The sequence below is a fragment of the Syzygium oleosum genome, unplaced genomic scaffold (assembly GCF_021117445.2).
Source record: "Syzygium oleosum isolate NSW1041296 unplaced genomic scaffold, Sole_v2.1 Sole_v2.01, whole genome shotgun sequence".
NCBI classification, from domain to species: domain Eukaryota; kingdom Viridiplantae; phylum Streptophyta; class Magnoliopsida; order Myrtales; family Myrtaceae; genus Syzygium; species Syzygium oleosum.
The window spans coordinates 26,876,719-26,888,023 of NW_026607485.1; positions in this window are offsets into that span (position 1 = coordinate 26,876,719).

The window sequence follows — 11,305 nt, forward strand, 5'->3', positions numbered from 1 at the left end:
ATATGTAGCTTCTACTTCTCAATCACTCAACTCGGGATTTGATAACAATTTCGATTACCAAATTTCAAAGATCGAGGTCACTGGGGTGCATTTGTTTTAGTTCATTTCAAGTAAAAAAAAAAGTTGCTTAATGACTTTCATATGTGCTTCTAAAATATTACTTGAACTCCACAAAATAATGGCGAATTATGCGCGAACCAATATGTTATGTTTAAAAAAAAAATTGTGTGTCGGATAATGTAAAAAATTAAAACTAAATGTTATTTTCAATTGGGCAGCTCCTTAATTGAGACACTAACTATACATGAGATCTTCGTCGGACCTTAAAGTTTCAATAGATAGACCTATCAACGAGCAGGATTGATGTCAAATGTACCATTGATTGTTGCACTTGATTACTGTCTTAACCTTGTAAACTATCCGAGAAGTATTAACACTCGTAATTCCAGTTTTGCAAATGGTCACATAATATCCACTTTGTCTGATCCCACGTTCATTGCTATATTTAGTCAACATATGCATTTTCAAAAAAGGAAACTTAAACTCCCTAGGGTTGACACAATTGGTTGAGACTCGGGGAAATTTTCAGCTTAATAATTCAAGGTCTCATGTTTGAATCTCATCATTTGCATGTAAACAGCCTAGTATCAGGGTCATTAGAATAGACCAAAGATCCAAACTTAACCGGTTCACGAAACTTGCAAAGTGTTTCATGGGCCTCTAAATAGTCGAGCCTCTACACTCTTGCCTTGTATTATAAAAAAAGACACCCTAAGAGGATCATGTATAGTATTTTAAACGTTGTTATGCAAGAAAGGAAGAGTACATGATAGTATACCTACACTGAGACGTACAATGCGGTATAGTAAAAGTATTATTATTTATTACGCATGGGAAATGAAAGTTGACATGAAGAATGATGAACATTAGTAGATAGGAAATTAATGCTTTGTTTGGAAAGATAGGGGCGGGGGGGAGGAAAATGAGAGTGAGAGAATGTAAATGCATCGGTGGTGCTAACGAGATAGGAAATTCAAAATAGTGGATTTTGTTGAAACTTATTTTCATTTTCATCTCTTCCTAAACAAATTTGCTTCAAAAAATTTCAAGATAACCACAATTTTAAGTTGTAAATTTTATGCTTTTATTGTAATTTTTAATCTAGTGAATATCAAGTGAAATTTATCCAAGTAATAATATAAGCCATCCTTCAAAATATGAGTATTATTAATGTAATAAGATATGTTTCTCTTTGTGACTTAATTTCAATTTAAATTAACAAATTATCTATCTAATGTGCTTTCTCTTTAATTGTAGTCTTTCAAATTTAGAATCAATGAGACGAGTCAAAAGCAGTAAATGCTTTAGAAGAATATAAGGATTTTTCCACATATTTTATGAATCGGATACATTTAAAAAATATATTAGAAGACACTTTTCCTTTACTATGAAATTTAAGTTTAATAAATGACAAAACTTTGAGGCTGACAAATTACTAAGTTGCTACCCCTCAATCGCATACTGGCTATGCGACTCGCCACATCGTAATCACAAAGGTAAAAATTAAGTGCCATGTGGTAAGCACTTGCACAAAATATTCTCCCGATTAAAAAATTTTAACTGCACAAAAATAGATAAATTTGCTTACGTACAAACAAAGGAATGGAAAAATTTGAATTCGCAAGTAAGTCATTATTGTCCCCTAATGAAGCTATGTTAACCGTGGCTTGTGTCGTCAGCTTTTAGATTGGTCGGTCAGATTATACAATCCACGTTCGTACCTTTTGGCGATGGATGAGCACATGCAAAGTTAGAGCCAAAGAATTAGAAGACTCTCTCCTCCCCCACCATTCTTTCCTTTTCTTTGCCTCGCAAGTATTATCGTTCAAAACCCTTTGAACACGCGATTAATTCTTATTAAACGGAAGTCCTCTTATCGTAACCACACATCGGGCTTCTAGGACAATCCTGAAAGAACGAGCGAGCGTAACGATTCGAACCCAGATCTCGAAAATGATGTCGGAAGGCGAAACCGCCTGCCGGTTGGATTACCGCCGATCCTTGGTGTGATTTGATGCACGCTGTTTTTGAAATGCCTTTCGAATTAGTTTTTGTTTTTCCACAGCTTTGTTTGACTCTTTTTCTTAATAAGGGAATCGAAAGTGGTGCAGAGAGCCCCATCCAGCGATGACTTGCCGTATATCAAAAGCCTATTTTTTTTGCTTTTACAAGTTAAGCGACGACTGATCTAACACTCCAACAGATGCAGCACTCTATCTAGAATTAAGTAAATTATGTGACTTGCAAGTAAAAGAGGAATCTTCAACTAACGGGGAATAACTTAAACATGTAGAATTTGTCTGTTCTGTAATGGGTAAATTTTGCAGGCCATAGTCCGTGAAATTGTAGGTAGGTTTTCTTTCCGGTTTTAAGTGTTGATTCAACCAATGTGATCATGTTCATTTTGACAATAATCATGTGTAATCATGTGAAACAGGAGAGACATTTTTCTTTGAAAATATTTACATCGGCTATGGTTGCGATGAGTTGAAATAATATGCCTTTGACAATCGAAAGAAAAATGATCGTAATAGAAGAAAGGATAAATATCATAAAAAATCCCAAAGCCAGCATATCCGTGTCACATCAATCTCAAACTGGTTTTCATGTCACAAAAAAATCTCAAACTAAGACATCCATGACAAATTTACCATCGGTTAGTTTCTGTCCAACATTCCCATTAATTGTTGACGTGAAACCACACGGTTTCACGTGGCAAAAAACTTGGATGATAGGCGTGTGACGTGAATTTGACGTGGAAATTCAACATAAATGGATTTCTTAACGATGTCGTTTTTGGGAAATCAAATCTAAAGAAAATGAGCTGAGATTTGGAATTATGACAATATTGAATTTGCTCCTCCTGTCTCTCCTAAAACACCAAAATCTTTGGAAAAAATTAGAGCAAAATCAGAGATTTTAGCAGATTTTCAAAACATAAGGGAGCTCTTAGGGAAAAATTGGGAGATTTTAGTAGATTTTTCAATCTAAAGTTTTATTGATTCGCGATTTTACGTGTTATCAAAATTAGTTTTGCATAAATGTCACATGTGTGTACCAGTTTGAAATTTTTTGTGACATGAAAATTAGTTTATGTAAATGTGACACGAATGTTATTGTTTGAGATTTTTAGTAGTATTAATCTGGAATAAAATTGCCCATTCGATTTTAGAAATAAAGTTAACAAATGGAGTTGATAACTCACAAGTTGTAGGGTAGACATTAACAAATCACCTCATGTACTTCATGGCATTTTTTCTAGCTGGAATTTTTTGCTCACGCGACCGTGATTTTTCAAATGATTTGTAGCTTGACTTAAAACTATAATCTTTGGCCCCAAAAAAATGTGGAGCGTATCTTGTCTATTTATTCTAACTTATGATATTTGGGCAGGAATAGCTGGCCTTGTAATCAGAGTTGTGGTCAAATGAGAATTGATAATCATAAAACTTGCAGTTTGTGCAATCCTCCTTGACAAACTTGCAATCCGATTCCCACCATCACATTGAAAAACACCACATGTTTACACATACAGGGGATTTGAAAAGTCGGTAAATAAAAGACAGCAAACAGAGTTGCGGATTGGATAGGTACGTCCCATCGTTTAAATTCTTTACCCCTATCTTGATTAGCCGATCCTCTCTAACCCCTTTGGGATTTATTGTGCTTTGATGCCCCAGCGTTGGGCGTTTTGTCTGATAACTCCTGATTATCGCAACTTTTTCGACAAAAAAAGAAGAAGGACAGCAGTTAGGGAAAAAATGTACTTAATTAATTAAATTGGAATACAATGTATCTTATGCAATAAAGGCCTTTTAGAGTGGAATTTTATCCAGAAAACCAATTTTCGCAGACAATGACAAATACGGAATTGATTTTAAATTGGCATTTATTTGATGGTCATTTCTCACAGTCGAAAATAAACAAATCTTTCCATACCTCTTCAGAATGAATTTCAAAAGACGAAAAACGAATCGCAAAGACAGAATTAATATTATGGATTTTCACTTTTTCGAGTTCTGTTTAGTTTCTTTGCTCATCAGATCCAAACACACTGGTGTTACCCATCGAGCTCGAGACAAATCTGCATCATTTGCCCATCGAAGTCAACTGCTTTGGCGATTGCAATGCAAACAACGCACAGTACAACTGCTACCCACTTCAGCTCACGAACGTAAAGCAGATTGATCTTTGTTGTGTCCCTTCCGTGAATTATGAAGAGCAGATGCTTCTTTACCTTCGGTCTTGTCTTAACCTTTGATGGGATGCACTGCTTCGAACTTAGTTTATTTTGTCGTTGATTTCTACTGTTCTTCGAGTGGAGCAGTTAACGAGATTAAACGAATGTTTTATAATAGAAACGACAAGATCCACCAACTACTGTTTCAGACGGCCAGTTCAGACCTCTCTCTCTCTCTCTCTCTCTCTCTCTCTCTCTCTCTCTCTCTCTCTCTCTCTCTCTCTCTCTCTGACAGTGAATAACCTTAAACAATTTCGAGGACAATGGACATTGATAATACACGATGCTTCTTTGGAAGTTTTTGGAGCAACCCTTACTTATTTTTCTTAATACCACAAAAAAGCCCAAATTGATACACTCATGATAAATTTACCCCAAACTAATTTTCTAGCACCAAAAATCCTAAACTGATACACATATGACAATTTACCATCCGTTAGTTTTCGTTAAATTTTACCATCAAATTGTTGAGTTGGATGATACGTAACAGTTAAGGTGTACCGGTTTGGATTTTTACCCTCCGTTTATCACAGGTGTACTAGTTTATAGTTTTTCGTGGTATTGATCCAATTTAACGGAAACTAATGAAGAATAAATTTATCACAAATATAGTAATTTGGGGTTTTTGATAGTAAAACAATTAGTTTGGGATAAATTTGCTACAGATGTACCAGTTTGAGATTTTTCATGATATTAACCATTCTCTTTAACTGTCTTCTTGTTTGTGTAGTAGCACTAGTCTCTCATGACTCAAAGATTATAACATTTTCATTGAAAGTGTTTGCCACTAACAATGGTAACAGAAGGTTGCATGATGTAGTGAAAATTACTTGCACTTGGTCGTGGGAGAACACAGATTTAGCACGTCGATCTGGGGTCTTTTTTCATGATTTCTCTTTTTAATATTAGGGCCAATATATTAGAAGAATCCGGCGGCTACAATTTCTTGGATTATCTATTTGAATTTACTTGTGTCCACTTTTTGCTTTTTAACAACTGCATACATGAACTAACCAAGACCAAAAAAGTACCTAAAAAGAATAACATATAAAGATACTAAGGTCTTATTTGTGTTGGGAGAACTACCTATGTGATTTGAAGATGAAATAATATTCTGTGAGAGATAATATGTGGGTTTGATAGTGCAGACAAATTATTCTACTCATACATAAGTTCCTATGCATATGATGTTAACTACGTGTTAGGATGTTCGTGCTAGTGGAAAGCTTCATTAATCTGCAAATGGACAAAGATGCTAAGTGGAAAGTGTTAGAGCCGGAAGCCCCTTTTATGATGTCGGTGAACAAGCGGGTGACGCGATCATCTAGTCTCGGAGGGACCACTTTGTAGAGGAATTAAGCTCGTGCTATAGACGGAGTGGACTATGCTCCACGAATCTGGAAGCGAGGATCCAGCTCTTTATGAATTATATTCCCATTCAAATCGGTGTTTAGTAGCCAATTTCAGAATTTGGAATCCATGGAGAAAGGTTTCGGAGAAGTCGAATGGGGATCGTCATTTTCGGCTAAGTAGAAGAGGTGTCGGGTAAGTTTGCGGAGGCAACTTAGTCTATTTCGAGCAAAGTTCAGTCCCTTATGGAGCGGCATCTCATTCGTAAGATGCTATCGAAGGTTTCAATGGTTTCCCTATTTGACTCCAGCTTTGATTTTGGGCTCTTAGGGCTAGTAGAGCGGAGCGATTCGAGTGGAAGGACCGAAACCCTACAAATTTGCTTCGCAATCTCTTCCGCCATTAACTTTCTTTATATTTCTATCGACGGATGATATTTGCTCCATATTGCTTGCTCCGCCTACAGTTTCAATTGAATTTTAACCGGAAATTCCGACGAAATGATTCAATTGTCAGCAAAGAATCGAACTAGAATTGAAAAGTATGAGGACCAAAAGCAAAATCCTCTCGAACTAGAGAGACCGAAAGGTTCGATTCCCTCCTAATTCTATAAGATTTCAGGGCAGTGAATATTTCTCCGATCGAATTATGTAATCATGCTCATGACTTGAAAATCCATGGCTATAGCCATGGAGGTCGTATGTCCAATTCACAAACCATACTCTTCCCTTCTTCACCTTCATCTCCGACCAACTTGTTATGTTTAATCTCAAGGTTGAATTTGCCAAAGATTCCTCTCCAAGTGTCGGCAGAGGAAATTAGTTTATCAAACCCATAATAATTTTTCCCTCTCCTCTTTTTTTCTCCCTTGAAAAATAAAAACAAAAAATTCTAATTAAATTACGGGTCTATTATGCACGAGCTTTCTTCGTCTTCATCCTCACCTGACCCTCAATCATTGACCCGCACATTCACATGCAGACCTTCTCGCACATTTGACCGGCGACTCGATCCTTCCGAGGACACACGTCGCATCCCCATTGGGCACAGGATCGAAGCCCCTAAGTTAAACCCTCTTTTTTAAATTTATTTTCTCTCACTTTTGAAAAACATCACGCCTGACAAACTGCTCTTCTGTGCATGGCTAAATTTTCAGATTTTCTGTTCGTCCTATCATAAATTAGGTTTCGCACAAAATGTCAAAAAAAAAAGAAAAAAAAATGCGTTCCCCAAAATAATTTCGAAGTTAATAATGATTTATACTGCAGAAGGGTGAATGATTGGGGTTGGCGAACCTCCAAGTTTTTATTTTTTTTTAAAATTTTCTGATGATTGGTATTTTTTTAAATTGGGGTTTTGTCAGAGATTTATCTTATTTTTCTGACAAGATGTTTTGAAGTTTCCGTAGTTTTATCTTATTTTTTTCTGTCGGCGGAAAAACCAAAAAAATAGCTCGCATTAGTTTATTTGTCTGGTAAGATTATACTTTGGATCTGGAAAACATTAGTTGTGCGATTTAGTGGCAGCCAAATAACACACACACACACACACACACACACACATGTGTGTGTGTTTTTGGATTTTTATCAATATTCAGTTAATTGTAACTTGGCCTGATGGTGTCATAAAATTTAGGGTTTACTTTTCTGGGCTTCTGGAAAGTCAAAAGGTAATTTTTTTTATTTCCCCGTTAAAATTTAAAGTATTTTCTCAATGTAAAAAATTCATAAAAAATGTGTGAATCTGCATCTCTGTATGAGATCGTTTTTAAAAGATTTTTAGTATTTCCATTGTAGAAAGGTCAAAGTGGGTACGCCCGTTGTAAAGGAAAAAAAGTTCAATGGAAAAAAAAACGCTTCAAATATAATTTTTAATTTAAAAAAAATTAGTATGTGAGAGGGAGGAGGTATTTTACGAAATATTTATATCATGTGATAGTGACTTGTTATGTAATAATTCAATCAAAATGAGATACATAACACGGGTGGCACCGAGTAGGATATATCATGTGATTGATGATGAATGATCCATAACACTTTGCCATGACTATTACGTGGTATGACTGTGAACACTTAAACAAATTAACCCTGTACATCTAAGTGTATCTTGAAAACTCGAAAAAGCCAATACCCTTGAAACAAATCTACCATATGGCCAATAAAGTAGTTAAATTCTGGAAAATTTTGTAAAACTTTTACTCTTGTCCTTTAAGTTCTCTTTTTATCAATTTGTTCCTTACGAGAATTCAATTTCTATAATTGACTAAATTTCTTCAATTTTTGCAGTCCTTAGCCAAACTCTTTCTATTGATTGCTTTAAAGCGGTTTTCAAGGGATAATACCAATATGAATTTCGTAAACACGAATAGGACACTATAAATATCATAACTTTCACACAACGCTTACTTAAATGTCATAATTTTTCAATCGACCATTTGAGTGCCATAACTTTTTAGTCAATTACTTGAATACTATAACTTTTAGAAAACATCCACCCCAAGTTCCATAACTTTTAATACAACGTCAAGTTTTCAGGTAAAGGAAATCGCTGACATAATTTAAGTGGAAGTTTTTAAAAGTTATGGTACTCAAGTGATCGATTTCAGACAAAAAAAATGATCGATAAAAAAATTTATAACACCAAAGTGAGGATAGTATGAAATTTATAATAATATCGGTATCATTTTCCCTTGTTAAACGTATTTTTCTCTCCATGGGCTTTTGTCAATGCCCAATAGGCTTTTCTCATCCCTTTTGTGAGGTGTGTGCACATTTTAGGCTTACATACGAGGGAATTGGGTTAACCTGGATTGGGCTTTAAACAAATAACTCATTCACGACAGCCCAGTTTTTTCAAGTTCCTGTCTTCCTCTTGAGCTTACCTTGTGGTTGTCCCTTCCACACCATCACTATTGGTGAGCACGCCTATCATCACCCAAGTCACAATAATTCGTGATTTCAACCCCTTGACCCTTGACTTCATGCTTGTGAAATATAGTCCAGTACCACTAGGCCAACATCAATGCTGATCTCTCAACCTCTCTCATGGTGGACGATTTGACGTGGAAGCATCCGATTCAATGGAATAATCCTTAAGTTCCAACTTGTTATTATCAACTAATCCAACATAATCAATGTTCATTCAATCAAAGGCAGATTTTGGTCATAATTTGCTTCGATGGGTCATGAATGAAGTTATCAATGTGTAGATATTGGCCAAGTTATTGATTAAGGAGTTGTCGATTCTTCCTTGTTAATCAAGTATTGAGTTACCAATTCACCAGAATAGTTGCAGTTCTCAAAGACATCGATGGGAGGTTATTTTGAGCAATGTCCTTGAATATTTGTTGATGAATTTTAAGTCCAAGTTTTACGAGTCTTAATTCTAATGTCGGTTCCAAGAGTCAAATTTCTAGTTCTTAGTACTTTAATTACTTTATAGTTCTCATGTTTTTAATATTTGGGTAGCCCCAATGTCTTTAATTTTTGGGTAGTTCCCATGTCTTTAATGTTTGTCTATTTTCTATGTCTTAATTCCTCTATAAATGGAGGAGAGTTCTCAAGTGAAACGCAGAATTGATGAATATATGCCATTTGATTGAATTTATATCCGAATCTTTATCCAACATCGTTGGTGGTGAATGAAACATTTCTTTATCCTTGGCCGGGAGTAATCCTTTACGTCTTGGTAGTAAGCTGGCATTATTTCAGTTCTTTTATCGGCTGGTGGCTTGTGCTTTTACGCTTTGGTGGTAAATATTCCTTATCCAACTGTTTACACCAAAATCGGCATGGATGTCACGTCGGTTTAATGTCAAAATCCGATGGACAATGGAGCTCAGTCGTAGTACGTTTGGATAAAATTCGGGAATGTAGTAAGCGTGAGTGGCACCATGTCCCGAACTCTGTGACTGGAGAGAATCGGTAATTTTACCGAAACATGAAAAGTTTACATTTCGGGAAATGTTGAAGCTACCGAAAATCGGCAAGATCACGACCCAGCCACGTGAATCGTGACAACAGGAAGTTATGAGCAAGAAGTGGAGATAGTAAACACGAGCAGATCGTGGGAGATCATTTATCCAAATTGGAAGTTATCCTAGCAGTTGAGATCAAGTTTTGGTGGACAATGAAATTGGAAAACGTGGGTAGATAAGGCAGTTATTGAAAGCGCCAAAATTCAAAGTTCGAAAACAAAGAAGTAACCGACAAGCAGTTACAGGGTAGGAGGAGGTATATGTACTCAGAGGAAAGAAGAAGAGGACACCCACACAAGAATGCAAAAACACTCAAGTTTATATGCACTTTAGTTTCATTTGCACTTTTACTTCCTGCGTTTACAGCTTCCTGTAGCTTTAGTTAACCTTCAAGCCCTTTACCGCTTTCGTAGGAGTATTGTAACGTAGCTTGGAACTCTGTTGATCCCAGATCCATTTTCAATCCACTCAATTTCTACCCGCTTCCACATAACCTAGCACTATACTCTGTTTTTTTCGCCACGATATTCCTAGAAATCAAGCCACATAACCTACTTTAATAAAAACCGAAAATCACAGTTTCGGTGAAGGATATTCCTCGTCGCAAAAATAGCGAACATCTTTTTGGCACGCCCGGTGGGACCTGCGTGGTAAGATTTGGAGAAATGGTGAGAACTAGGCAATCTGAAGGAATACCAGTTGGCAATATCAACAATCCAGTTGATGAAGCACGTTTTGAACATTCTGCAGCAAATCAAGTAGAGGAGAATGCCGACATTCCTCGACAATTAACTGAAGAACAAGCCCGTGTGTTGGCACCAGATAACACCTTGGTAGCCACGATAAGAAGGATGTTTGAGGAGCAGCAGAACGATCTTACCAATCATATGGTGCGACATGTAACTGATGTGATAAAGCCCATGGTGATCAATGCTATAAATGAGGTAATATCGCGTCCCACTTCATCTTCTCAAATTCCACCCTTTTATGTAAATCCTCCGGGGACAACATCATTCCCACCAACATCGGGACCTCTTCATGTTAGATATAATGGTAGTGGGGGATCAAATTCTCAACCTCCTGTTAGAATTATACCAAGGCCAGAGAATCCTACCCCTATAAACCTTGTGAATGGTGTGAGTGCTTATAATTTCCCTCAAAATGCCTCAAATGAGGTTAATTTGATTAATCCTGTGACCACTAATGCACCATCAGGGACGAATGTACCTCTACCAGTGAATATGCCTAATATTGACCATATCAGACCACCTGCGCCTCAACCATATCCTCATGTGATAGAAAATCCTCTTTATAGACCACCACTGCCTGTTAATTTCAACGTAGAGCAGCAAGGGGTGAATCGACCGCAACAGTTCGATCCTAGAGGTCAAGATCCTTGGGTAGGCCAGCAAAATTTAAGACCATGGAACCCAGATAGAGTTGCAGAATTGGTAATGCAACAATTGGGAGCAGAAAGAGGAATGCCAAGGCCAGTGTATAGGAAACCACATCCCGATTGGGTTGACAATATACCATATCCGAGGGGTTTCAAGATGCCAGATTTTGCTGTATTTACAGGAGAAGAAGATCAGTCAACTGTGGAACATGTGGGTCGATTCTTAGCACAATGTGGAGAAGCCGGAACTAATGAGTATTTAAGGTTCAGATTGTTCCTACTG